We start from the raw sequence: 27,474 nt of genomic DNA on the forward strand, positions 1-27,474 counted from the left end.
GAAGTGAATTAGCTGAAGTCAATAGAACAGCAGGGTGGTTGAAGGGGATGGCAAAGAAAGATCCCAGCAAAGCTTACATATTGGTGGTACTACCACTGTGGCTACTGTCACTGAAAGAACACTTATAAGGATGCCCATTTATTTTTAATTGCTCAATACAGAAAATGGGATTTATTTTTAATCTTATAGACCAAAGCAATAAAACACTGGGTACTATCTCAACCACAGTGCATCTTCAATATTCATTACCATTGGTATCTCCTCAAATGAGCTCTGAGCACATATGACAGCCATAATCTTAATAATGCCCAGGTTTCAGAATGTAATAGCTTTTCATAGACCTTAGGCATTTTGATTGTCTTTCTGTAAGGCACAGGTAATCAAGGTTGCACATCTTCCTCCATAAAGATGTTCACAAGGAAGACTTAGCAAAGTTGTGGTTGGGAACTGTGTAGAAAAATATATATATGTATACACATATACACGCTGATGGTCACCAGTAGGTAGTTGTAGTTAGGACCATTCTTTCCATAAACAGAGCGTTTCTTTTTTTTTGCCAATAACTTTGGTGCCGTTTGACGAATCTTCACTTCACAACTTTTCTAAACTTAAACATCAGTCAGTTCAGCTGCTGTGTTGAAAGTTACAGGGTGATACATCAAGGAGGGGCCAAGAAAAAAAAAAAAAAAAAAAGAAGAAGAAAACAAATGCCCCATTGACATTTTATGTCAATGGGATTTGTCAATTTTTTTTATAAGACAACAGTTCAAGCCGCTGATTGGAATTACACCAATTTTGGCAGAAAACTAGCTCTTGGCCAGAAAGAATGCTTTTTGCGATTTGGTGTAAATCTATTCAGCAGTTTTGGGGTAACTGGAGTTTAGAAAACATAGATATCTAGGCATGTGGATAATCCACAGATCCAACTGTCCACGTGGTGATATCTGATAGGCTTCCAACAGTGTGTGAGGGACAAGGATCTAGCTGGTGGAGAAGGTGTTTGGGGTGTCACACACCTCTCTAATAACTATATTTTCCGATAAATAGTTGGTTATAGGTGCCTTCAGTCGGGTATGGTGAGGTGTCCGTCAGATTTCACCAGTGATCTTTACACACACACACACACACTGTCTGACAGTCTGTCAGAAAGTCTTCCAAAATATTGGTTGTTTTTTTCTTTTACAAATTCTTCTGTTTTCTCTAATATAAGTAACCCTGCCAGTCTGCATTGCTCTCCCTTTTCACTGCACCTAAAGCCACTCTCATGCGCCCTCCTTATTGTATGATGTATTAATCATGAAATGCCAGTCTGATTGTTGATAACTGAACCTCGCACCCCCACCCCCAAATCTTACTGACCAAGGTATGCCCCAGGTGTGGCAGGCAGCGCCACTGCACCAGTATGGGAGGCAGTGTCAGTGTGTGATGGGAGGCATCGCCAGTGGGATATCAGCACCAGCGTGTGATGGGAGGCAGGAGGCAGAGCCAGTGTGTGATGGGAGGCAGCGTCAGCATATGATGCGAGGCAGTGCCTGTGTGGGTACCAGCGCCAACGTGTGATCGGCAGTAGCACCTGTGTTAGTACCAGCACCAGTGTGTGGTGGGAGGTAGCGCAAGGGTGTGATGGGAGGCAGCGCACACACTCGGCTGGCGGTGCCGAGGCGACGGACACCCTTCTACCTCTTGCAGCTTCAGGAGGGGACAAACTGCGTGGGATGAGGCCACTGCCACTGTGTGAAGTCCTTGCAGAGGGCGACTGTTCACAGACCTCTGTCTCTGTGCTAAGGAGTTTTATAGTGCAGGCACACATGCCAATAGACTCAGACGGGAGACTCCTGATGTTTGGAGCAAAAATGAATGCATTTTGGCTGTCTCCAGTCTGAAATTGCCTCCAACTCCAATAAATGTACATGTGTGAAATACATTCTTCTGATTAGAGTTTTTAAAATCTCCCACTTTCCTCTTCTAAAATGTTGGCATGTATGGGTTTAATGACAACAAAGTGCTCTGCGCCATCACTGCTGTGAGCTGAGGAGATTGTAAAACGGGAAGATGGAAATGTGTGAAGAAACCCGCGCCCAGTCCAGGTTTGTGAGCTTACAATGTCCCCCCAAGTTGAGTGTAAAGAGAATTGCCCGGGCAACCGTGTGATCAGGTAAACCAATCTCAGAGAATGTTTCTGCACTTTACCCCCCTCCCTCCTTGTAAGTGTCAGAACTACAAATCAAGTGCCAACCCAATGCTATGCACCATGCTATGCACCAGTGTTATTACCCAGGTGTTTTTGTCTCGATTTACTGCAGCGCTATGAATGAGGTCATTGGAGCCGAGGCCACTGGCAGTAATCTTTCACACAGCTTTAGCATTTATTTATTTTTTCATTTTTAAAAGTTCTACCTGTCTCCTTTCTGGTCATTCAGAGCGCACAGCGTTGCCCACAGACATCACTTTGCACCATTAGAGTGTCTCAACCAGTCTTCATTTATTCTGTGAATTATGTGGATTTCAGCCCTGTATTTACAATGGTGAAAATAAAAACTACAAAGGTTAGAATAAAACAGTAACATAACACCGAAAGTGGACAAGGTGCTGATGCCGGACACTGAACTAGGGCTGCCAACTTTCCACTATCACTCTGCAGGACACTGTGCCCAGGAGGCCTAAAAACATGCTTACTAGGGAGCAAGTGAACTGGGAGTCGCTGGGCATAGTTTTGCAATTTCATTTCATAATCCCATACTCTGAATTCAGCCATATTAAAAATGTAACTTGATCAGATTTGAGGGGGATTGTTATTCATATGGTTTTTGAGCTCCAATCATTTTGCCACCTCCTGCAGTCAGCCTTGGCTGCTTGCTAGTGCCACTTTTGAGAGACAAGTTTAAAACAAGCATTTTTTGCCTTGCATTTCAACAAAGCTCTAATGAAGTTAGCAGGGCAGCCTGAGAAGATTTTGTCCTCAATAAAGGAGATAAGCAATGCCCTGTGTGTGATGTGATGAGTGCTGGCAGGGACGGGCCCTGGAGAGAGAAAGCCTCTCAGCAAAGCGATTTGAGGGCATATGGTGTTTGCTTAGTAAAATAAGTTGATTTTAGAAGCCATTTGCTTTGTAAAATAAGCTTACTTTAGGAGCCGGTACGAGGACAGCACTGGAATAAAGCCAAAACAAATGTCAGCGGCAACTGAGGTGGTGGGAGGAACGGAATGCTGCAATAAAACTAAGGCAGCTACCAGCCTAAAACACGCACATGTGCACAGTAAAAAGGACTCACCATAGAAATGTAAAAAAAATAGTCAGTCACAGTAACAGATAAAGAAAACAAAGTGGAACAATACAGTAGTTGGTCACTGCTCTGGAACAGAAAAGGGAGGGAGAAAAAGGCAGAACTGACCACTAGTCAGCAAGAACTGTGAAAGGAAACTGCAAACAACAAATGGGGTATACACCGGGTCGAACGCTCAACCTAAACAGGAAATATGAGCAAATAGGCAAACCAATGTAAAGCTTCCATTTTAACAGACTACTCTGATGCCTTAATAAAAGACATAGGACTAATTCTCTTATTCCATTAGTAGGATATGGACTCATTCATTTTCTTTTCTGTCATGCAAATTATGAAAAGTTGATATTAGAAACTTTCTAGATCGTTAAAAGTTGGGAAGAGCTTTTACCCTGAAACCCACACTTGACAGTGTAACCATATCCCATCACTAAGACGTTTTCAGGCAAATATTGCACTTTATACAATTTTAACATAACATAAAATAATATATTTTATGGATTGAGCTAAATTATGCACTTGCTTGTTTTTATAAATTGATCACTTGCTAATTCAATGAGAAACCAAATTGCATCAAGGAAGCTCCGGAAGGTACCAAACCATTGCCTAAGAGAAATTAATTTAGCAAATTTTCTCCCAGATTAACAAATATAAATGACCTAGAATATATTTATCAAAACTGAATGCCACCAATCACAAATTTCTTCACTGGAGTGAGTTTTTGACAAACGGGGACAAATTTCTGTGACCAGCATGATCCGCTTAGAAGGATACACAGCCAATTGGGGGTGCTTAATATAGCAAACCTGTTAAGTCAAGAAGCAGTCAGTTGTAATGGGTACACAGAAGTCGCCCTTTTGGCAGAATTTTCAGGCTGTATCTAAGAGAGTGGAAAAAATGAGATAACATGAGATAGATCACTGAAGTTTTGAGAATTTTAGGCAAGAGATAATGCCTCAGTGCAATGCTCAATCAGGCAGGCAGTGCCTGCAGTCACTGATCTCATTCAGCCTCCGATCCCCGTCATGCAGAAGAAACGGATGAAACTAGAAACCTACTTGGTGGAAGGTCCAAGGGATTGGCCAGAGATGTACTCGGGTCAGTTAATTGCAAACAAGAGCAAATGATCCATCTACGAGGATCCGTGTAAAAAAACTGGATTGTGTTTATGACACTCCTCTGAGCGAGTAACCCCTCCCCCCACTCTAAGGATACCATGGCCATAAGGTGGACATACTCCTTTGCGTGTGCCTGTGTTATCCTTCAGACCTCTGCTGGCAGATGTTGTGGCTGCCACAGGTATCCTGCACAGCAGTGACAGAGACCCCGTTTACATCGACCCCAAGGAACTGAAGCGTACCACCCTCAGGGACCACAAGCTCAGCTTCTGGTCTGTGGTCAGTCATAACACCAGGCCTGGTGATATTGCACCATGGGTATTCCCCCCCCCCCACACACAAACTCCCCTTTTTCTTCTGCTCAGATGTGTTCTGGGCATTCCTCTCCTCAAAAACTGTTTGGGACACTTTAGGGAATCTTTCTGTATTATCTTGGCCTTCGACATCCCTCAGCTGAGAGCAACCTAAACCATTCTTCCTGTGGTCAATCGCAGGTTCCTTCTTGAACTCTCTGCTGCAGGACCAGATATCAGTTTCTTTCTCTGGGCACAGTGAGCTGGCAGTCTATCCGATGCTGGTGTAACTCTGTAAAGCAATTACTCAAGTTGTGCTCCTGAACAGTCAAATTACACATCCTTTACCTTACTGCCCTTCACCAAACCATCTAATGCCTTACAAGATGACTGCACAAAATCCACCAAGACTGGTGTGACTGCTTCTGGCTATTCCTGAACTTCAAACTTGAGGTGACACTGTTCTAGGGTTACACCTCACTTGTAGAGAAGAGCTACCTTTATAGGGGCATACCTAACCTTGTCAGCTGCATCTATGGCCGATTGTGAATCCTTGTCACTAATGGCCACATGCTTAGACAGCCTAACCTCCTCTGGTACTCAATGCATCCGTAAGTCCAAATGATAAGCTGCAAACCGCTCATCAACATCATCCTCCACCACATAAATAGGGATCAGGTTTTTCGGTATGGAGGCTCTTTGTTTGATTCTCCTAGGTACTTCTGAATCACTGCTGCCATCATCACTGGACTCAAAAGCTCTTTCGGACCTCAAGTTCATTATGCACTGGCACCTCTTGAGGGCCAGCAGGAGGTTCTTCTTTTCTAAAGCCAAGGGCAGCCTTTCCTCCTCCAGGTCAAAGGTTGCTACTGCCTTTCTCTCCTTGGTGACAAAGGCTACACCTGCTGCCTTCTACTCGGCAGCGAAGGCAAATATTTTCTCAAGGGCAAGAGTAGCCAGCTGCCATTTCCAGGCCCTCTCCACCTGCATGCTCTCCAGCTCGGATGGGGGAAAACTGCAAGAGGACACACTGCTTCCTGCCATGAACAATGCAGGTCATGTTGCTCCTTGGGGAGAACTCCCCCATGGCATCCTCATTTCACTCCTCAAATTCATCCTTATTAGGTGACAAACTTCAACCCAAGCTCTGAGGGCAATGCGGTAATCCTTCTTGGACTGCTTGTTGACATTCAGCCCTCATTGCTTGAACATGCTTCTCAACTCTGCTAATGCTATCTCCATGTTAGCCAGATCTACCGCTATGTTTCCAAAAATATAAGGTGCAAAAACAGTGCAAGAAAGTATTTAGAAACAAAATTACAAATTACCTGATTAAAAACAAAAGCCAATTCCAAATACTAAATTTTAGCAGTCAATTTAGAGAGGGATTTTTTATTTCAACCTCAATTACTGTGTGGTACTGCAGAACACAAGTCCTGGATCCCACCATTTAACACCATTGTAAGAAATGTGATTATTATTTGAAGTAGGTGACTGCGAACTTAAAGATAAGCACATTCCTTGTCAGGGTGAATGCTCAAAGTCAGTAATTTAACCTGAGCTCAATCCCTGGGTATCTATGGCACAGAGAAAGCAGGCTTAATTTAGGGCAATATGCACAGTATGTATGCAGTACCAAAGCATTAGTAATGTCAAAATGCCAAGCAATAAAAGCCCACACTAAATTAGAAAAACAGAGTAAAATGTAATAAACAAAATTACAAAAATCCAATAAGAGGAACTAAAGATATGATTTTTTAAAGTTTTAAGTAAAACTACCACCAAATAAACCCACAAAGCGCAAACAATAGTAACAGACTGGGACACTACGGTGACGGATATCCTGCCAGCCGAAATCTAAATCCCATTATGTTAATGGAATTTAGATTTTGGCTGGCGGGATATCCATCACGATAGTGATGGGGTAACCCATCCTCCAACAGCTAAATCATACCCTTAGTCTTTTAAGTCTCAACCAACCACAGGAATATCAGAGGCCAACAGCAAAGTCCAGTCCAAGTCCAGTTACTAGTGGCCAGCTGAGTACTTGAAGGAAAGGCCTTCTTGCAGCTTGCTGTCTACCTTTAGCGACAAAGAAGGTCAGCCAACCGACCTGTGGAGTCCAAATCTTTGTCCGAGGTACAAGAGGGAGAAGGTCCATTCCTTCATGGCTCTTCTCAGGTCTCAGACATCAGATCCAGTCCTCTTCTGATAATCTGCAGGTCCAGGGAATGTTCTGAAGTGGCTGTACATTTGTATCTTGTGGGCGGGATGATTCCTGCGCATTTCATAACAAATAGGGTAAAAGTCTTGAGTTTCAAACCCACACACCTTTTCACTAGTTCCTGTTTGCCTTACTGTAAACAGGCCTAAAATGCCATGTGTCAGGGCACTGTCAAGAAGACGAAAGTCTTCAGCTGCACTAAACCTGGTCACTTAGTGGTAGGGATGAACGTGGGGTGTATACATTTGTAATCCTCGTGCCTCCGACAGCTAACACTAAAGTCCAGTTTGAAGCAGGCACTCTACCCACAAGACACCCAGTCTGGTTGGACCAAAGCTGGGTCCTTCGCCAAACAGACAGGTCATACACATGGACTGTCTTGTGATCCTGTTCTCTCCATTTCAAGTTTTCCCCAAGTGTTACTTGTGGCTCAACAGAGCGGTCAAGCAGAGTTTGACAGCGAGGTGTCACAGGAAGCCCACAGCCGCCACTCTGAATATTCTATAGACATCAGAGGAGTCATCTCTGCTCATTCAGGTCGCTTATGGTTTGCTCCCAAGAGGGATTTCCCACCTAGTTCACACACTTATTAGCACAGGCAGAGAGCTGCCAAAGTGTAAGCTACTTAGACTTCTGACATTTCAGATAGGTAAAAGGTAGCTTTCTAAAAGGTACTTTTCAATAATATTTATTAAAAATTTGGTTTCACCACTCAATTGGATTTTTAATATTCATTAAAAAGATAGGGGTTTAATTATTTTCTAGCTGGTCTAATTCCTGAGATACAATAATAGTGTTTTAATCTGTATTCTGGTTTTGTACATAGGACAGCTTGGCCTGCTAAAGTGAAAATAACATTTTGGGCCCGTCACCAGAAAGACACGGTAACATTACTTTTCTACATGTCACACTTTTAAATACCATGCACTCTAACTTGTGGGCCTCATAGACGTGGCTTACTAATATTTAAACAGAACAGAAGGTTTTACCCTTGTGCCAGTCAGATTATAATGGTAGGCCTGACACTTTGTTACATTTTGTCAAACTAGTGGATGACATACTAAGTGCTGCAATCCACTGGTGACGGTTATCTTTTCATGCCATGGGTGTATTTCCACACTATTTACTGTGACTTTGTAGAAATGTTAAAATACGTCAATTAGGGATTAGACAATTTCTCCATGCTTTAGGGGTCACAGCACATACACTTGGCACTGGCAAAGGACCCCAGTTTACAGTCTAAATCTCATCAATAAAAACAGGGTCCAGCAAAACGCAAAACATCTGGTGTGACCAGGAAGAAAAATCAGTCCTTAATTCCCTTCAACACACTCATGATGGCCTACCAAAGTACTGGGCGGCTAGGCCTATTCATTTTCAACCTATTAGGAGCATGACAAAAATGAGGCTCAGTAGGGTGGTGTCAATCTTCAGTCAAAGACATGGATAAACAATGTCCCCTGCTGTCCACAACTCTCTTTGGGGGTACTGACAAATCAAATATTGCAAAAGAAGGGAAAAACGGGGAAAGTAGACTGAAAACAGAGGATTGATTGCTGTCACAGAATGGTGTTTGAAAAACTTAGGATTGGACAGTGTCTGCTTACATACAGGCCCATTTACTCCCTCTTAAATGGTGTGGGGAATAAGCTGAATGAGTATGAGAAAGATGTAAAGGTCAGTAATAATTTTATGGGGCCAATTGTATTTACAACCTTAGCCCCCTAGCAAGAATACCCAAATCCCATAAGGATGGTGCGGTCTTGGGAGCAGATGTTGGCCAGGATACTGACTTTGCTCCACAGGTCACCCAGGCATCTGGTGACCAAAAATCATCAGCAGTTGACCTAGCTCCAGACACCAGTTAACATAAGGAGCCAAGGTACAGAGAGTAGAATGAAAAGGAATATGCAAGGAAACCAAAAGCAAAAACAACATAGCTGAAAAGGAGTATTAATTAAACAAACTGTACAAAGAGAGCCAATAAAACCGTTTGTTGCTGCATGGCAAAAAATTATTGAGTGTATGACTCTACCGAACTGGGAAGTTCCCACCCCACGTGGTTAGCAGTATAAACTCTATTGCCTAGTCTTCCAAAGCTTCCATTCTGTTACATGTCAGTGGTTGATCATTCTGAAATTCATGAGGAGTCACACTTTCAGTAGTTGAAGTGCTTCCCTCAGAATTCTACGACTGTACTCTTGACAGCTGTGCAAATGTAATACAGAGGAACGATCCCCAGAGAAGAGGACTACATGGAGACAATGTCTACTCAGATCAGTGCTTGAAGACCTATTAGCTGCAATACAGCTACTTACTAGTAGATATTGGACCACACAACCAGAGGATATACTGGGACATGAGAGTCTCCTGTTCACCATGGATGAGGTCAGGCACCTTAGTATTTCCAAATTAACCCCAATAAAGAAGCTTGCTAAATACAATGACAGAAGGCTTAGGGCGCTGCTAGACAGAGAAATGAAAATAAAGTGTGGGAGGGGTGCTTTAGTGCAGTGCTTAAGGCAAGGTTTTGGTAAACCTGCAACCAAACACAAAGATGAACACATTCACCTCTTACGGGATGGTCCGTTATAAAGTTACTAGCTAGTGACAACAGAGCTCAAATCAAGGTTAAACCTACTTTTTGGCCGTATTAGAAATATCTCCAATTTCTCAGCGATTGACATGACTGGGAATTCACTGGTCTTCCTTTCAGGCTTTTGTTGCTTCCAGCTGCAAGACAGACAGATAGGAGAATGATAATCTAACTAGAAGACAATCTCCTCTTGTCTCAGGGGCAGGATACTTTGATGGTACATGCGTGCATGGGCACAGAATGGAGGGAGAGGTTAGGTTTTTGAATAAATGTTGAGCAAAAAGATCACATTTCAAAGAAAACAAGCATATCCAATGCAAAAGGTCTCACATTTGCTCAAGTCAGAGCTATTGGCATTGTAAATTCATAACTGGACTTTTCTTGCCACATAAATTGGTCAACTCTGCCTCATAATTTGGTATTTTCCTGCAATATAATTCCAGTGTCCCTGCATATAACTAAAGCACTTCTATTTTTCTTCTTCCACTATCTGCAGCAAAAAATGAAAATGTTGCCATTTAGCATCCTGATTTAAATTTGCCATGCTAATTCCAATAAAATACCACTTTCACCACCCCACCATCAGAGTTGCTGGCTGGCTAACACAATTCTCCCCAAAAATACACAAGACAGCCACAGAGGAGAAATAAACTAGAAGGGCCACTCAAACATATCAAGAGTGTTAAACCAGTCATAGTGTACTAAGGATGTTAAGATGGCCTGAATTATGGTCGTAATTGTAATAAGAAGAGATTATTAAAACATATACAATTATCACTTAAACCTTTATCAGAATTAAACTTTTGGCATTAGACTGTAATGTTCAAAACAGCCCCCTAAAGGGCACCATAACAAAAATATAATTTGGAAGAAACATGGTCATTATTTAACCATATTGTTAGCCCATATAGGGCATAACCCCACAAAAAGAAAATAGCAATAAATAATGCAGAGTAACCATATATGTCGCCCCTAGAGAGCATAGTGCATTACATATTTTCAAGGGTAGCAGGCCTATAGTAATGATGTTACAAACAAGGCTCTTTAAACACAAACTACTCTCAGCTGTAAAACAAATGTTCCAGCCATGAGAAAGCTTAAAAGGATACTGAATGGTGGGGAGGGTTATTATTTTGGTGCATCCACTAACTTAGTGTGGGGACCCAGAGATGAAAGAGCGCACCATGCTGAACGTTTTGGTGGTGGTCCCATTGTTCTGGGACCACCACAGGCTGAGTTATAAGCAACAATATTGTGAAGAAAGCATTTGCAAAGCAATAGGTCTTGCATTTTCTTGAGTTAGAGCTATTGGCATTTTAAATTCAGAACTGGACTTTTAGTGCTACATAAAGTGGTCAACCCTGTCTCATAATTTATTGTTTTCCTGACATGTTTTGGTGGTCACTGGCAACTAATGACATCAGAAATCACAAGCCCTTGAGGAGAGACGAGAAGATGACTGCACTACCTAGTATTGTGTAAACGTCTGAACAGAAATCAGAAAATAAGGCTGGAAAAGTATTTACTTTTTTAACAGAATGAAATGTCTTGCAAGCATTCTTGCCTCACATTTTAATGAGTAGAGCAGCCTGAGAAGATTTATGGCCCCAATAAAGGGGATAAGCAATGCCCTATTTGTGATGTCTTGAGTGCTGGCAGGGAGGGGCCCTGGAGAAAGACTTGAGATGCAATGCAAGGCTAAGCAAGTTTCACATCATTGCTTCTAGATTTAGCTACATTCTACTAGAAAGGGCATATTGTGGCTTTCGTGAGCAGTGAGTTAAAGGACCGGGTGTTTCTTTTGTAAAATACGCTTATTTTAGGAGCCAGAGGTAAACGAGGACAACACTGGAATAAAGGCAAAAGAAATGTCAGCTACATGGGAGATGGGAGAAACAGAATGCTGCAATAAAACACGGGCAGCTACCAGCCTAAAACACCAACAGTGCAAGGGGAGCAGCAAAGAAATAACAAAAATAGCCCCTCACAGCAACAGATAAAGAGACCAAAGTGAAATAATACAGTAGTTGGTCGCTGCTCTGAAAAAGAAAAAGGAGGGAGAAAAAGGCAGAACGGACCACTAGCGAGCAAGATTTTTTAAGAGGATACTGCAACCAACACATGAAATCGCTTTCAGTCATAAGAAGTAAACTAAAGGATACACGATATTGAACACTTACACTTGAACTAAAGAATGTTTGCAAACCATTCTGGGTCATGTTTTCCCGAGTGCAGTGAGTATTGTAGTATTGGCTCTCGCCTGTGGTGCTTTCGCTTTGAGGATTTCTGTTTTACTTAAGGCATTCACCAATTTCATGTGTTTTAAGGGGAGAGCTACAAGAAATGACTCCGACTAGGTAACTGTGAACAATGTGACCAGCGCTCCTATACCGCCGGATACAGTTCACGCTGTTGTGCCTGTTCGCGCCATGGCCGTCATGCAGCATGAAGGGTAGAGACAAAAAAAGAAAATGTTCGCCCACGATGAAATACATCAGCAATCGTGTAATAATCCATATAACGGGGCAGCCTGCAAAGAATGACAAATGACAAAAACAGCCTCAAGGTGGGACATCTGTAAAGCAATTACCAATGACATCAGGTGATTTTTAAAAGGCAGGCCCAGGAACGAATGAAAGTGATGGGCATGATTAAAAGCCCACAATACTTACAACAGGCCAAAGCGCTTGTGCGCTCGACCTAAAAAGGGGACAGGCTCTCAGATTCAACATCAACACCGCCACCTTAATTCTTCTCTTTGAGAGTCAGGGCTTAAAATACCCATTTACAAATAATGTGAGACGGTGTTTCAGTTACTTCTACTGCTGGCTTTATCCTACGGCGAGAAATCTGCTGATCACTTGATGCTGACATTTTTGCTCTGTTTTTTTACCACACATATTCAGTAGTCTTCTCACCTCCATTAGCCTGCCTCATGCGATGAAGGCATTGCAACGAGAAGATAAACAGTCATCCACTGCCAGGCCTGCTGCTGTTCACAACAAGGAACGTGTAAGCTGTCTATTAGTACAGTTATTGTCAAGTAACCCTAAATATCAGCAGGGTCTATGACGGGGTTTACTGGGCCCTTTCATCATACTCTTATTCTTCTTTCTCCCCTGATAGCCAGGAATTAAAGTCCAAAGTTGCAAACTGGAGAAATGCGGAGCGTAATTACCTTCTTCCACCGTCGCAGGCTTTGAATGTGTTGCATACTATAACATTCAAAGGGCAACAATGCCTACACCCGACTGTATCTTTTTTCAATGCATGTGGGTGGGTGCTTTCCTTGTAATCTGGCCATTACTGTTTACATTTTGACTATCAGTTATTGAAGAATCCTTCCAGTATCTCAAGTTTCAAAGACAGCCAGGCCAACAGTGTTATGTTTGGAAAGGAACTCTGTACTCTACAGCTATTAGTAATAAAATAACATTCAAGAAACAAAGTTATCATGCTTTAGGGGTAAAGAGAATGAAGTCTGTACTAAAGCACTCACTGTGTATATAGTGGTTTTTTTTTTTTTTTTTTTTAAAGGTGCTTTGTGTATTAATCTAACCATGAGGTCAAAGGAACACCCCAACTATTGTCTTCTGTGTTTTCAAAGGGAACTTCTGATCCTGTCTCTGCTTTCCATGCCTGTGCCATGTTCATGTTAATGCTTTTTGCACGGCAGTTTAATATCTATATAGTCTGCAGCTTTGAGATCTGTGGACTCTCAGAATAGTTAGAGGTATGTCGGTGGGGAGAGAGGAAGAATAATGTTGAAAAAACCTTTCCAGTGGGATGATTCAAATTGAATACAAGAGGAAACAACATTCTCACACAGGTACATAAATGCTGTGATCCATACCAATCATTTGAATTTTGGAAGAGACTTAAATACAGTTAATCTGCTGTTTCATACTAAACTGTGCATGATTTTAAAGAAAATACTAAGAGTTTAAATTCACTGAAGATAAGATTTTGAAAGTAATGTGTACAACCTTTCCACTAATATGTCCTAGTTTGGCTACTGTGATTTCAAGGATCATTTGACCCAAGGTTGTGCTATCTTTCAATGGATATATGCAGTTCAGAAGGGACACTGCTTACACATTTGAACAAAACGTTTCCTCTGGAGCTGGCCAAGCCTAACTTGCATAAGGTTGGTCCCTGTCTTTAGCGGTACAGTAAATAAATGTGGTTGAGACTAACTGACAGCTGCATGGATTGATTCAAGAATCCCACTCATCACTTTTTTGTTTTTTTGACAGGTTTCAAGTCTGGTTGCTAAGACTGAACCTACTTTTCTGGCAGCTGTTGTCATAGTTGTTGTCGCTGCATCTGTTGCCCCTGCCCAGCTTGCAACATTGATCAATACTGTTGTTCCTTAACTACTAGCAGCTGTTGCCACTGCCTCAGTGGCAGCTATGGTCACTGGTGGTTCCTTATGCAGAATAAATAACTGTGTATACTTTTGCTGTGAAAGGTGCTATGGTCTATGCTGCTGTGGAAGCTATTGCCACAGCTGTGCTAGCGCAGGCCTCACATTTTTTTTTTTACTAGACCTGCAGTTCGAGTAGCTTGATCAATCTACTCGACCTAACTGCAATGTACTTGACCCGGAAACGGGTCTCAAATTGTGGGATCATATGCAAATATTGTATTTTACAGTTGCCTTTTTCTTCATTCTCACACAAGTGCACCATCGAATATGCGAGTTCAGCATTTCTGCTGTAAAAAAGTCCCCTTTTGTTCGATTAAATACATTAAACATTTGTTCCATGTATAATAAATTTAGCCCACATATAGGGTACACATGATCCATGCAAGACTTGCCCCTTAGTTTACTAATAACTTTGCCATCAGGGCAGGAGTGTTTTTCAGTTTATATTTAAACACTCACTTTTAATAAGTATATTATGAAAGTATGATGTGGTAGCTCACTGTTATTTAAAAACAGTAAATTTCCAAGAAATGTCCAAAGCCTTCCCACTAACTTGCAGCTTTACTGATAAAACTATATAGTGTATTAACAATAAGGTTTCAGAAAAATATATATCATTTGTACATCACCAAGTAAAGTGTTCTGACCTTTATTCATCATATTAAAATATTTTTTTTCCATCACACAAGTACAAAAAATAGTCTTTCACAGCTAATGAAATATATTTTGAAATGTTTGTTAAGTTGACTTAGTTATATAAATGTTGTGTTAGGAAAGACCTTATACCCACAGCCTTTCATTTCACACAGGTCAGACAGTTCACTTTACAAAATCCTGGAACTCTGCAGTCACAAGGAAATGTATTTGCATTGCAAGAAGAGAAACTGACTTTTGACTTCTGTCTCTGATCACAGAGCAAATGTGACAAGAATAAGATTTAAAGGCATCTTAATTGCTAATTCAGTTTTTACTGACCAGAACACCTGTTCTTTGTCCACTTGCCAGAAGGGGCGAAAGGTTCTAAAAATAGCTCGACCTCATAAACAAATTACTCGCCATAGCGAGTGGTCGAGTAGGTTTTTTGAGGCCTGTAGTGGCTGTTATTCCTACTGTGTCTCCTGTTGTGAAGAAAGCAATTGTCACTGCTGTTGTCCTTCCAGTGGGCGCAGCTGTTGTCTCGGCTGTAGTTGCAACTGCTGTCTCTCCTTTTATTCTAACCAGGGTGACAGTTGTAGTCACTACTGTGGTCCCAGGTGTGGTTACATCCTTAGAGTAAGCTGTTCTCACAGCTGTTGTCTCTTATGTGTGCAGATACTATTGCAGCTGTTGTTGATACTGCAGTGATAGCTGTGGTCATAGCTGTTTCTGATGTGGCGGAATAGTGTCACTGCTTCTATGGTGGCAGTTCTGCTTTAATTTTTTATGATCTTTTTATTGTTTTAATAGAAATACAACAATACAATGTAGTTCCGACATAGGCAGAGACAAAAAGGATAAAAGAAAGTACATGGTTAGAGAACTATCGGATATCAAGGGGAATATTAATAGTAAGGAGAGCATGGTCACATTAAACATTATACAAAATTGTGAACTAGGCACCCGCCCACATGAATAAACAAAGCTTGAGTCCCCTCTATCTCTTCCCCCCCCCAATATATATCTGCTGCAGCATATATTCCTGGTATGGACCCCATATAAATTTAGATCTAGTTCTTGGGGCCGTAACGATGTGTAAGTTTCAGTCCATTCATTACAGAGTATAATATCCTGCAATCAGTTGTGGAGCCTGTGAACAGCCCATCAGCCATGCTGTGGCAACCCTCTGCCGGGGTGAAGACCAGAAACAGGGTTACCAATTTCCTCTTTGGTGAGGGATTTCAACAATAAGTCAAGAAGCAGGGAAAGTTTGGTACACAGAAGCAGAGCCAATGTCATTGCCCCAATTGTGAAAGCAACCTTAGATCAAAAGGCTAAATTTGGGGGGGTATGCCTAAGCTAAGTATAAACAATCTGCAGGAGTCCGAGCACACCTAAAGTCCGGGATGGGTACATCTGATGTAATCAGAGCTGGCTGTATACCTGGGTACCCAGTTAATAAAGTTAACATTTACTAATTTATGCCTTTGCTTGATGGAAACAAGTTTTATCTGTTAACAACAGTAACTCAACACCTTCTGAGACTGGGAAATCCCCAGGGCAAATTTCCATCACTCCCTGGCAGTGTCTGAAGCGGGGGAGAGTAAGCTCCAAGTCATCTTATACAGTCGTGACACTCAGCACCTTGTACCCATGGAGTGATACATCTGTGTGAGGGGGCTGAACTCCAACAGCTCCCAAGGGAAACAACTCCAACATGTTGCAGCAGATTGGCGAAGTCTAAGGGAGGCAAAAAGATCAAAAGCATTAATCTCACTCAACGCCCAAAATTGGTCTAGAACAGGTGTCTCTAACAAGTAGCTCAGGAGCTACTGGCAGGTCACCAGCATCCTCAAAGTAGCTCTCAGAGGTAAAGCCAAGTCCAGTACCTCAGAGAGTCTGTGCATATTAAAGAAGGCAGCCCTGCTCAATCAAACAAATAGCAGGGCTGCATGATAACATTCAAACACACAATGTGTTGGCCTATGGAGGCTGTCACATGACCATTTATATCCACTTTCATATTAAGTCCCAAAGCAACTGACAATGTTGTAGGCCCCACTCTATCAGTTGCACCACATGTGTGAACAATGGACCATGAGATAAGAGTGGCAGTAGTAGCCTGAGAAGCAAGCACCGAAGTGTCCAACTGCAGGAGATAGAGTGAAAATGTGTTATTTGGGAACATCATCAGCTTAAGAGCTGAAGAGAGCTGGGCAGGCCTCGAAAAATTTACTCTCCCACTTGCTATGGCGAGTCATATTTTATCAGGTCGAGCTATTTTTAGGACCTACTTTCCCCTTCTGCCTAGTTGACAAAGAAAATATGTTCTGTTCAGTCAGAAAGTGAAGGAGCAGTAAAGACGCCTTTAAATCTTGTTATCCTGTGAGATTTACTTTGTGTTCAGGGAGAGAGGTCAAAAGTAAGTTTGTCTTCTTACAATTATCTTTCCTTCTGACTGCAGAGTTCCAGGATTTTGTTAAGGTGAACTATTTGACCTGCTGTATAAAAAGATTGAAAGGAAAGACTGCAAGGTGTCTGGTTGTTCCTAGCTGACAACATTTAAATAAGTCAACCGTACAAACATTTCAAAATATATTTCAGTAGTTGTGAAAGTCCATTTTTTGTACTTCTGTGTGATGAAAAACTAAAGAGGATGAAAACAAATTGGAACACTTTACTTGGTGATGTGCAAATGATAAAGATGTTTTCTGAAACCACATTTTCACAGATTATTGTTAAAACACAGTATAGTTTTATCAGTAAAGCTGCAAGTTAGTGGGAAGGGTTTTGGACATTTCCTAAAAACGTACTGTCTGTTAATGACAGTGCGCTACCACATCATGCTTTAGTAATATATTTATTAAAAGTGAGTGTTTAAACATGAACTGAGAAAGACTCCTGCCCTGAAGGCAATGCTAATTGTAAACTAAGAGGCAAGTAATGGATCATGTGTACCCATAAGTGGGCTACATTCTTATTACACATGGAGCAAACATTTATTGTATTTAATAAAAACAAAAGTTTTTTTTCCACAGCAGAAATGCTTAACTCACTATGTGAAGGTGCACTCATGTGAGAAAGAAGAAAAAGGAGACGCAGTAAAATAAAATATTTGCCTAAGACCACACAATTTGAGACTTGCTTACGGGTCAAGCACATTACACTTCTGTCGAGTAGATTATTCTAGTTACTTGACCTGCAGGTCTAGTAAAAATTTTATGATTTTTCTAGGCCTGCAGGGTATGAATTAAGAGAAAATAAATTTAAGAGCATTGTCTGCATTCATTTATGTGTGTGTCTGTCTGACATTGTGTACCTCCCTATTAAACAGTATTGCTTCCTGGAAGCTACTCTTAGTGTGAAGGACTGCCAAATGTGTATGCTAGCCCCATGATAATAGTCATCTCTGGCTCAATTCTGTCCAATCATGGCAGAATAGTGCCAGTGGCATAGTAATTGTCACTGTTGAATATTTTGAGCATTCTTGGTCTAGTTGTGGCATAATAGCAGCCATCATTAATAGATTAAGAGGATGATCGGCCTACCTTTAGCCATCACTGACAGAACTGTGACCGTCACTCTCATAATAATGGCCATGACTGATATATGGTGGGCATCTTGGCAGTTATGGTGTCCAACCTTGACACAATGGCAGCCTTGGTATAATGATGGGCATTACTGGAAAAACACAGGCACCCTTGGTGTGATGCTAAGCATCCATGGCCTATTATTGTAATACATGAGCATTCCAATCAGAATCTGTCCATGTGAGCCATTTTACCATGTGAGTATTCATTGAAAATGACAATCTGATGTCTGGGTAGTATATATTAGCTAAAAATGAAGACTGGTATTTAAAGGCAATATTTACATTTTTTCAGGATAAGATTTTCTTCTGGAAAATAAAGTTTATTTCCTCAACATAAAAAAGTAGCATTTGACAGGACTATGGGGGTTATTCTAACTTTGGAGGAGTGTTAATCCGTCCCAAAAGTGACGGTAAAGTGACGGATATACCACCAGCCGTATTACGAGTTCCATAGGATATAATGGACTCGTAATACGGCTGGTGGTAAATCCGTCACTTTTCCGTCACTTTTGGGACGGATTAACACCTCCTCCAAAGTTAGAATAACCCCCTAAGTGTATTTGTTAGGGTCGAGAGCACAAGTGCTCCGTCCCTGTTGTAATCTCTCTTTGGGCTTTTAACCATGCTATGTCATGCCTGTCACTTTCATTTGTTCGTGGACTTGCTTTTTAAAATTTGCTTGATTTCATTAGTGAAAGGCATCCATATGTCATGCCTTTTCCAGTGCTTAGCCCTCCTCGAGCGCACCCGCCAACTACTGAAAACATACAAGGCTCCAGGTTTTCAGCCTCGTTTCTGCACTACTTTATCTTTTTATTTTCCACGCAGCGCAATCGTGCTGGGTTTTACATAACGCGATCGCGCTCGTTTTTTTGGTTTTCAATTTCAGTGCGATTTCACTTGTTTTTTTTCTTTCAATTTATGTAGCGAGAAAAGACGGATTAGAAGTTTACAGCACTAATAGCTCTAACTCGAGCAAATGCGAGACCCGTTGCATTTCAAATGCTTGTTTAAACTGATATGCACCCAAAGATAAAAGGATGCAATTACAAAACACCTTTAAAGTTGATAGCTAAATTATAATTGAGGCTGAGTTCGGGAGACCTACTGCTGTAGTTATGCATCTGTGCCAGAGAGAAAGTGATAATCTGAATGTTATTTCATTAGTCATTTAATACTGCTAAACTATTCCTGCCATTTTTGCTGGTAACCTCTCCTGTAATGCTTAGGTGGGCACTACTGATATTCCTACTTAGGGTGGTCACAGTGTAATATTAACATATGTCATCACCATTTTACAGTGATCAAATAGTAGTAGCTTGAGAGGACTTTCCTTGAGCAGAAGTAGCTCTCACTACAGAAAAGTTTCAGGAACCATGGTCTATTATAAGGAAAAGGCCATCTTGTAATGTAGGCTACATCGATCTATCCAGTGTAGGGGATAGGGCTGGTGGTGCTGGAGTAGATCATGGGTATTTTTGTCAGTGTCCATATCGACTATATTGCATCAGACTGTTTCAATATATTTGCTGGTGTGGGCCTTTTCGTTGCTAGTGTCATAATTAGTCTGCCCACCTGAAATTGGTCTGTCTCAACTGGAAGATATTGAGCAAGGCATTTCCAGCTTATCCGGTGTATATAGAAGAGTGTGCTTGTGCTGCAATAAAATAGCACTCAGAATCCAGGACAGCAAACCCTTCTCTTCTTAGGCGTGTGAGTTTTTCCCAGCTCATGCAAGGGAACTGAACACCCAACACGTGTCGTGTAAGCAGCGCTTGAAACCGAGCAAACATTTGGTTACCAGAGGGAAAAGGAATATTTATGAAGAGTTATAAAAAACTTAGAGTGGACAATTGTCTTCCCCAGAGCAACGCTGCCAGCCAGTAAAAAGGGGAGAGCAATCCATCATTCGACTTGAGTCAACAATTGGTTCATAACTAACTCATAATTGTCCCAGAGAACTGTATCAATAGTTTTGCTGACTTGGATACCAAGATATCTTAGAGTCTTCCCTCAATTTAAGTAGAAAGTCTAGAGTGGTCCGCTGAGTATTGTCTATGAGGGGGAAAATGTCTACTGTTCTCCAATTAATGTACAAACCTGTGCAGTTTCCAAAATGAATAATGTCCTGGGATAAGATTTTTCCCTGGGCCCCTCACAACTAATAATGTCATCTGAGTAGAGCGATAATAGAAACCTACGCATGGGAACTTTCAGTCCCCTGTTCATATGCCTCCAGAGAGTTGGGAAGCCAAGGCATCTATGGCTAGGAAGCACAGTTACTGCAACGGGGGACAACCCTGTCTCATACCTCTGCCCATCGCAAATGTCAGAGTGAGATATCCCTTAATTCCAATTCTGGCCATAAGGTCAGTATACAGAAGTTTAGCCAGGCCAATGGAATAATGTCCTAAGCCCATCCAGCGCAAGAAAGCAAAAGTTAAAAGACACTTTTGTGAGTCACTGGCTTTGTCAGTGTCAAGAAACACCATGAACGCCTGACCCTCTGGTCTTTTACAGGGATTATTGAAAATAATGTATGGAGATTTTCTGAAGTGGCCTTACCAGAAATGAAACTGGATTGTGGCCAAGTGTTGTCATTAATGGGTTTAATCTATTGGCAAGGACGAGAGCCAGGATCTTATTATCCATGTTCAATAAGGACAGCGGACTGTAGGAGCCAGCATCCGTAGGGTCCTTTCCAGGATTTAAAATTATGGAGATTGGGATGTCTCTTGTTGAAAGGGGATAAGTCCCTGATTTTAGGGCCATATGATATAGCTATAGCAGCCTGTGAGCAAGAAGCTCCTTAAAGTCCTTAAATAATTTTATTGTCAGGACATCCATCCAGAGTGGCTTTCCACAGGGAAGCCATCTACAGCCTGCTGTATTAAGAGTAGTGTAATTAGTGCAAGCAAGAATGCATGAACTCTGTTCCCCACCCAGGCCAGTGTGCCATAATCCAGAATGGGTCTTGATCTGATCATCGGAAGGTAGTTTGGAGGTGTACAGATCCCTGCAGTATAAATGATAAGCACGTAAGATAGCCTGTATATATGTTATGGGCTTCCCTATGTGCGGGCACAAGGATGTCACTATTGTTCTGGGTTGTGTTTCCCTCTGGAGCCAAGCAAAAGTCCTACTGGGTTGCTCCCAATACACATAAACCTAAGAATGTTTACCCAGTTAGACAGCATTGAGATCTGCTTCCTCTCTGCATTGTGCCAGGAGGAGGTCAAGAACAGCTGATGAGGCCCCATCCCAAAAAGACTCAAAGCATTGTTGTACATCAGGAAGGCTGGTCTCCAATAACTGAGTCTACATATCCCTAAGAAGTCCCGATTATATGGAAGTAGCGATACCCCAGATATATACTTTAAATGTTTTCCAAATCATTACGTAGGAAGGAACTGATCGCATGTTTTCTTTAAAGAGTCACTTTCATTATGTCTGCTTTAAACACCGTATATATCACTGTGATAGAGGGGAAACACCATGATCTGTTGGGGGACAGAAAGTCAGACATGTGCACTATAAGCACTATAAGAATTATTGGAGAGTGGTCAGAAAGGGTCCTGGGTAAATACTTAATATTATTTATCTACTCCACATTGTCGGGGAAATGGAGCCAGAAGCCTATCTGGGAGCGAGCGTCATGAACAGAGGAGGAGTACATATAGACATCATCCCTTAACTCCTGCCATCAATGTCCATTAAATGTTGGAGTGTGAGAACCAAAATGGGATTGTTGGCTTTCTGAGGATTTGTGAAATCCAGAAGAGGGTCCAGCAAAAGATTGAAGTCCCTGCCCCAAATAATATTAGGGTCTCCTCAGATATGGTAAAGTTGAACTATGTACTCATGTCATTCAGGGGCATCAGCTCTCAGAGCAAGGTGGGGATGAGTTTAACAGGGGAATCGTGAAACATAATGAAAAAGATAAATATAGTGCCACAAGGAAGCTACCTGTGCAAACACAACAGTGAAGGGGAGGGACATCCTAATGAGAAAGATAACACCAGATGTCTATGAACTATAAGAAGCAAAACATTTAATAGGCGGCCATTTGTGAGATTCTCCATGGGCTGTATGAGTTTCCTGTATGAAAGCACTCTCAATTCTGTGTCTATCTAGATATGCCAAAATTAATAAATGCTTTTTAGGGGTCTGAAGGCCACGGATATGCCACGTCAGTAATTTAACAACATGTGCTACTGTGTGCGAATAAAGATGTTAACATAGTGTACATATCTCGTTCCACAAAGTTCCAATGCCATGCCGGTCGTTTTAACCATCATAATGATTAAATGAAAAACTAAATAAACTAAGTACAAATTGTAACTTTCAATGTTAAACTATACCACCCTCATGCACACTGAACACAGCAACCATCAGTGAATGAACCCTAGGAATCAGACTTCCTCTGGTTAATGCCTATACACAAAGGATGTGCTGCCCAATATCAAATGCCCCAGCCCACACTTTGACTGCCAGAACACAAAGGGGCCAGCATGCTGGAAATGGTACAAAGGCAGAATCACAAAAATGAGCGGTCATACTGAATGGTAACCTTCAAACATCGAATAGCTTGCTAATTAAACAGGGATTCCCATCACTTGATGTACATTAGAGGATAAAAGTAAATATTTCAGTCTATGAAGATATGCTACCACTATCCAGATATGTCGCTAAAGAGGTAGGTAGAAATGGAGTTTGAGTCTGGAAGTTTAGCAGGGGTATTATATTTAGCAGTATCCCTTTTTAGGTCAAGCGCGCAAGCGCTCTGGCCTGCTTTAATCTATCTGTGGGTTTTTAACCACGCCCATCACTATCACTCGTTCATGGGCTTGCCTTCAAAAATCCTTTGTCATCATTGGTAAATGCTTTACGTTTGTCCCTCCTTGGGGCAGTTTTGTTACCGCCTTGGCCATCGAACAGGTTACATGGATGATTGCACTTTTGCCAATACGTTTGACTGTGAGCGAGCTTCTTTTTCCTTTTGTATCCCTCCTTCATGCTCAAGCTGTTGGCGGCGGTCACACTATGACTTGGCTCTCTTATGTCAACTGTTTTAGTTTTTATTTTCAATTTATGTGGCAAGAAAAGTCCATTAAGGAATTTACAACGCTAATAGCTCTTCCTCAAGCAAACGCAAAGACCCATTGCATTGCAAATGCTTGTTGAGATTTGATATTGGCCCATATTGTAAACTTAAGAAAAAACAGAAAACTCTGAGAACAACATGTCCTCAAGTATGTGGATCCAAACTAGGCATCTTTCATGTAGTAAAAATTGTGCACACTACCTAATCATTAAACATTTTAAAAATCTACATTTCAGAGCTGGAGAGGCTATGTTTTCAAGTCCTTATTTTGAAATCCCCCTGGTGCTTTGTGGCTATAATGGATTTCCAATTTTTAGCCTTGCTACCAAAATGCAATAGGCAGAGCATCCCCCACTCCACCTACTTTGGAGGATTGAGCCTGTGGCCACGACAGCTACCGAGGAATGCCCGCTATACAGATTGAATGACCAAAAACAAAATCCCCATTGGGGACCACGTTCTTGATGTGTGTGTGCCTGTATGACTTGCTTTTGCAGAGACTCGCATCTGGCACCTTATAGTTAACGTGTGGGTCCTGTGGAGTCTTAAGATAATGCAGTGCCCTTATGTCTAATTTTGGGGTCTCTCAACGCCCTTTTTTAATTACTGCCTTTTCCATGCACAGCGCTTGTGAAATCTCTTGGAACTTAAAAAATTTTTTTTTAAAAAGACTTAAAAGGTGCTTACAGCCTGCCCAGCCATTACTGACCAATTGTTGGCCTCCTTGTCACTCTGATTTCCTTCCTTTGTATTGGCCTTAGCCTGTAATTTCCTGTCTATTTCTGGGGGTGTCTGGCTTCTTTTATTATGTTTGTTTTTTCTGTGTAGCCTTGGCCAAATACGCCTTCCTTTTGAAGTCTTCATCTGCTTTTTTTCTTGGAGCTACTTTTTTCTTTGTAATCAAGCTTGTTTGGCAAGTGCATGTGCTTTTTGTAGCTGTGCGTTTTTCGGAACACATCCATTGTGTTTTATTGCATACGGATAAAGGTCCCTTTGTCCAAAGGACCTAACACTGAACACAGCCATAGTGTAGTAAAAACAATATGGCTGCCTTTTCATTCTCTAGAGAAACAGCCATTACACACTTGTATACTGGCTTGTCATCGCCATGTACCATGGTATAATGCAGTTATCATGGTATAACATGGCCCAAAATATAACTAAGGCCTAGCTGTATAATTGGATTGCGGTATGCTCGCATCACTCATGGTGTTTCATGGGCAGTGCAATACTTAACTCAGATTTACAAAGGAAGGCAAGGCCACAATGTGCTGCATTGATTGGTAAATCTTTATTGTCCCTTCCTCATAAACTGACTCCCTCCTCACTTCTCATTAGTCTAATGTTACCTTTTCACCAGTCTCTCCTCTACCTTCCAATCACACACCATCCCAATGATTCTGTTACACCTCTTCCATGTTTTTTCTGGCCCCTTGTCTTCCTTGCACCCTCTTATCCACCTTCTATCTTGTCCTATGGCTCTCTCCTCACCTTTTTGTGCATACTAATGTCCTTCTGCAACATTCCCCCTAACATTTCTGCCCTTGAATGCTTTCGGGGTTGGAGACTGCTCGCCAACATATTGATTTGCACTCCATTTTAAATATTGTAGCTTGTGTGTTATTAATTCAATCATTATGACTGATTAAAAGCTTTGTTTTGATAAACCTTTCAGATGCCACTGATTGCTTTTAACTTGGTTCATTTACCGAGTTTTGGCACACAAGCACCTACCACTGCCTATAAACACATGGCAGCAGTTATTGCTTATTTCAGGTTGGAGGAACAGAGACTCTAGTAAAAGCCAGTCACAAATATGTAAAAGCATTTCCAAAAGCCTGCTTACATAGGAAAAGGAAGTTACTGTGATTTCTACCTCAAACCACAATATTAAACTTATAGTAATACTAGACACCTGCTTTCTGAAGAGGAAAGCCTACTATTGCTAGAACTGCGATCTTCTCTAAAATTATCAGAATGCCTTCCCGGCAAACACACTGAAATCTAAAACTAAGAATTTGCAAACACCAAAATGTGGCATCTGGAGTGGTTGTAAGCTCCCAAATCTTCAGAAGATCTCAGCCACTGCAAGACAGATTCACTGGCTTGCAATACCTGCTAGTATTCAGTTTAAAACTCTAAAAATCGCTTTAGTTCTCTATGGTACGGAGCAAGCCATACTGCCCGATGGCTGCTCTTCTCTCAGCTAACTAGAATTTACTAATACCACCTGCTAGAAATGGGGTCTCTAGATGGCAGTCGGTGTGCACCCTGTCCAGGTAGGGACCCTCACTCTAGTCAGGATAAGGGAAATACCCACCTCAGATAACCCGGGCTCACTGCCTTGGTAGCTTGGCACGAGCAGGCAGGCTTATCTGAGAAGCAATGTGTAAAGCATTTGGACATAACACACAGTAATACTGTGAAAACACTACAAAAAGGACATCACACCAGTTTTAGAAAAATAGCCAATATTTATCTGTGTAAAACAAGACCAAAACAAGAAATATCCAACATACAAGATTATTAAAGATATACATTTTGCAAGAATTACTTAAAAATACAGTTCCTTCGATAGCTCCGTCTGGGGCTATCACGGCGTCATGAACAACAAATCCAACAGTTCAAGCCAGCTGCGGCGTCGAGAGCCAGCCACTGTGTTGGGAAGACCAGCAAACAGTAACTTGGAAATGTAGGGCATAGTGGTCCTCGTGTTAAGATCCGGAGTGCGGCGTCGCAGGTGTCAGGTCCTTGAAGTCACATGCATTGCAGATAGAACTCCGGGTTGATGATTAAGTTAGGAGCGCTGGCATGGATGGCATTGGGGCAACGATGCAAAGCGGGATGATGTGACGTGCGTTGCCCACAGGTCACTGTGTAGGCAGCCGCTCGGTTACGGCGTCCTGTGGCATTGGCAGGGTGAGGCCAGGGCTGCGGTGTGAAGCGGGGAGGTGCGACGTGCAGTGTGTCCAGGTCACGGTGCAGGCAGCAGTCGTTGCTGAAGCAATGCATTTGGTAGGCCCAAGGCAGTGGTGCGTGGAGGGCTCCATGCAGCGCTCACGGGTCGCTGTGCGGACAGGGGCATCTGTTGACGACACTGGAGTCGATGGCGCTGGAGTCTGTGGACTGGGGCTGCGGTGCAGACCGGGATGGTGCATTGTGTACCTCATTAGCGGTGTCCTCGGGCCACGGTGCATGCAGCGGCGTCGGTGTCAGCATGGAGCGTCGGCGAGGATTCCAAGGCTGCGGTGTGAGCAAGGTGATGCGAAGTGCGGCGCCCACAGATCACAGTGCAAGCAGCAGCTTGGTGACTGTGTCAGGTGGCGGCGTCTGTGAGACCACGGTTGCGGTGCAATGCGGGGCATGGTTCTGTCTGACATCGTCAGGTCATGGTGAGGGCAGCAGCATTGTTGACGGCACTGCTATGTTTTTTCTTCTATTGCAGCACAAAAACACAGAGTTCCCAGAGCTGTATGCAGATGAAGGTGAAGTATTTGATATCCCTGAGACTTCCAACATGAGGCAAGCTCTACTTCAAGCCCTTGGAGAAAATTCACAAGCAGGAGATACAGGAAAGTGTCAGGTGCTAGCCGGCGCCTACAGGGCCGATCGGGAGATTGTAGTCATTAAGGACTACACTTCCCATGAAGCCCAGCGCGTTAGAGATCGCGTAAAAGTCGGCGCACCCTGGAAAGGGTGTGCGTTATTTGTGCTAATGAGGCAGGTCGGAGCCTCAACGAAGTAGGAGCGGACGGCGTTCCCCAGGGGGGAATTCATCGGCGGCCCGAAAAGAGGAATGAGATTCAGCATGGCCCCCTCCTGGAAACTGACCGTTTCCCGGCAGAAGGAGTTCCGAGCTGCTCCTCCTTTCGAATTCCAAGTACTAAGAAGGTGGTAAGCGGCAAGCTTGCTACTTGCCGGAGGCTATCGCCTTTCTTTATTTCTGCATTCCTAACGGCCAGGTTGGGGGTGACTGTCATAAATTGGAGCACTTTACTTCTTGAGGTACCTTAATAAAGGAACGGCGATCTTATGAGACATAATCTTTTGGCTTTTTGTTGGCGGCGATTCAGAATGAGATTTACTGTTTGCAGGATTCCAAACAGCCGGGACAAATAATTCTTGTCAACATTCACTGAGATATGAACGAAGTACTTCTTCAAATATACGTGACATTAACGAAAGGCTTAGTGGGTTAACT

General features: G+C 42.2%; 1 protein-coding gene across 2 annotated transcripts in view; it reads right to left on the reverse strand.

Moving 5' to 3' along the window:
* The window catches only part of ZBTB21 (zinc finger and BTB domain containing 21), a 48,563-nt gene that overhangs the window by 8,044 nt on the left and 13,045 nt on the right, over window positions 1–27,474 (reverse strand). Inside the window, exon 2 of one of the 2 annotated variants that reach the window (XM_069202599.1) lies at window positions 9,558–9,649. The exons of the other annotated variant lie outside the window; for it this stretch is intronic. The gene's annotated coding sequence lies outside the window, so the exon portion shown is untranslated. The remainder of the gene's footprint in view (window positions 1–9,557; window positions 9,650–27,474) is intronic. 2 annotated transcript variants of the gene reach the window in all.

Source organism: Pleurodeles waltl, chromosome 8 (genome assembly GCF_031143425.1).
Source record: "Pleurodeles waltl isolate 20211129_DDA chromosome 8, aPleWal1.hap1.20221129, whole genome shotgun sequence".
Taxonomy (NCBI): Eukaryota; Metazoa; Chordata; class Amphibia; order Caudata; family Salamandridae; genus Pleurodeles; species Pleurodeles waltl.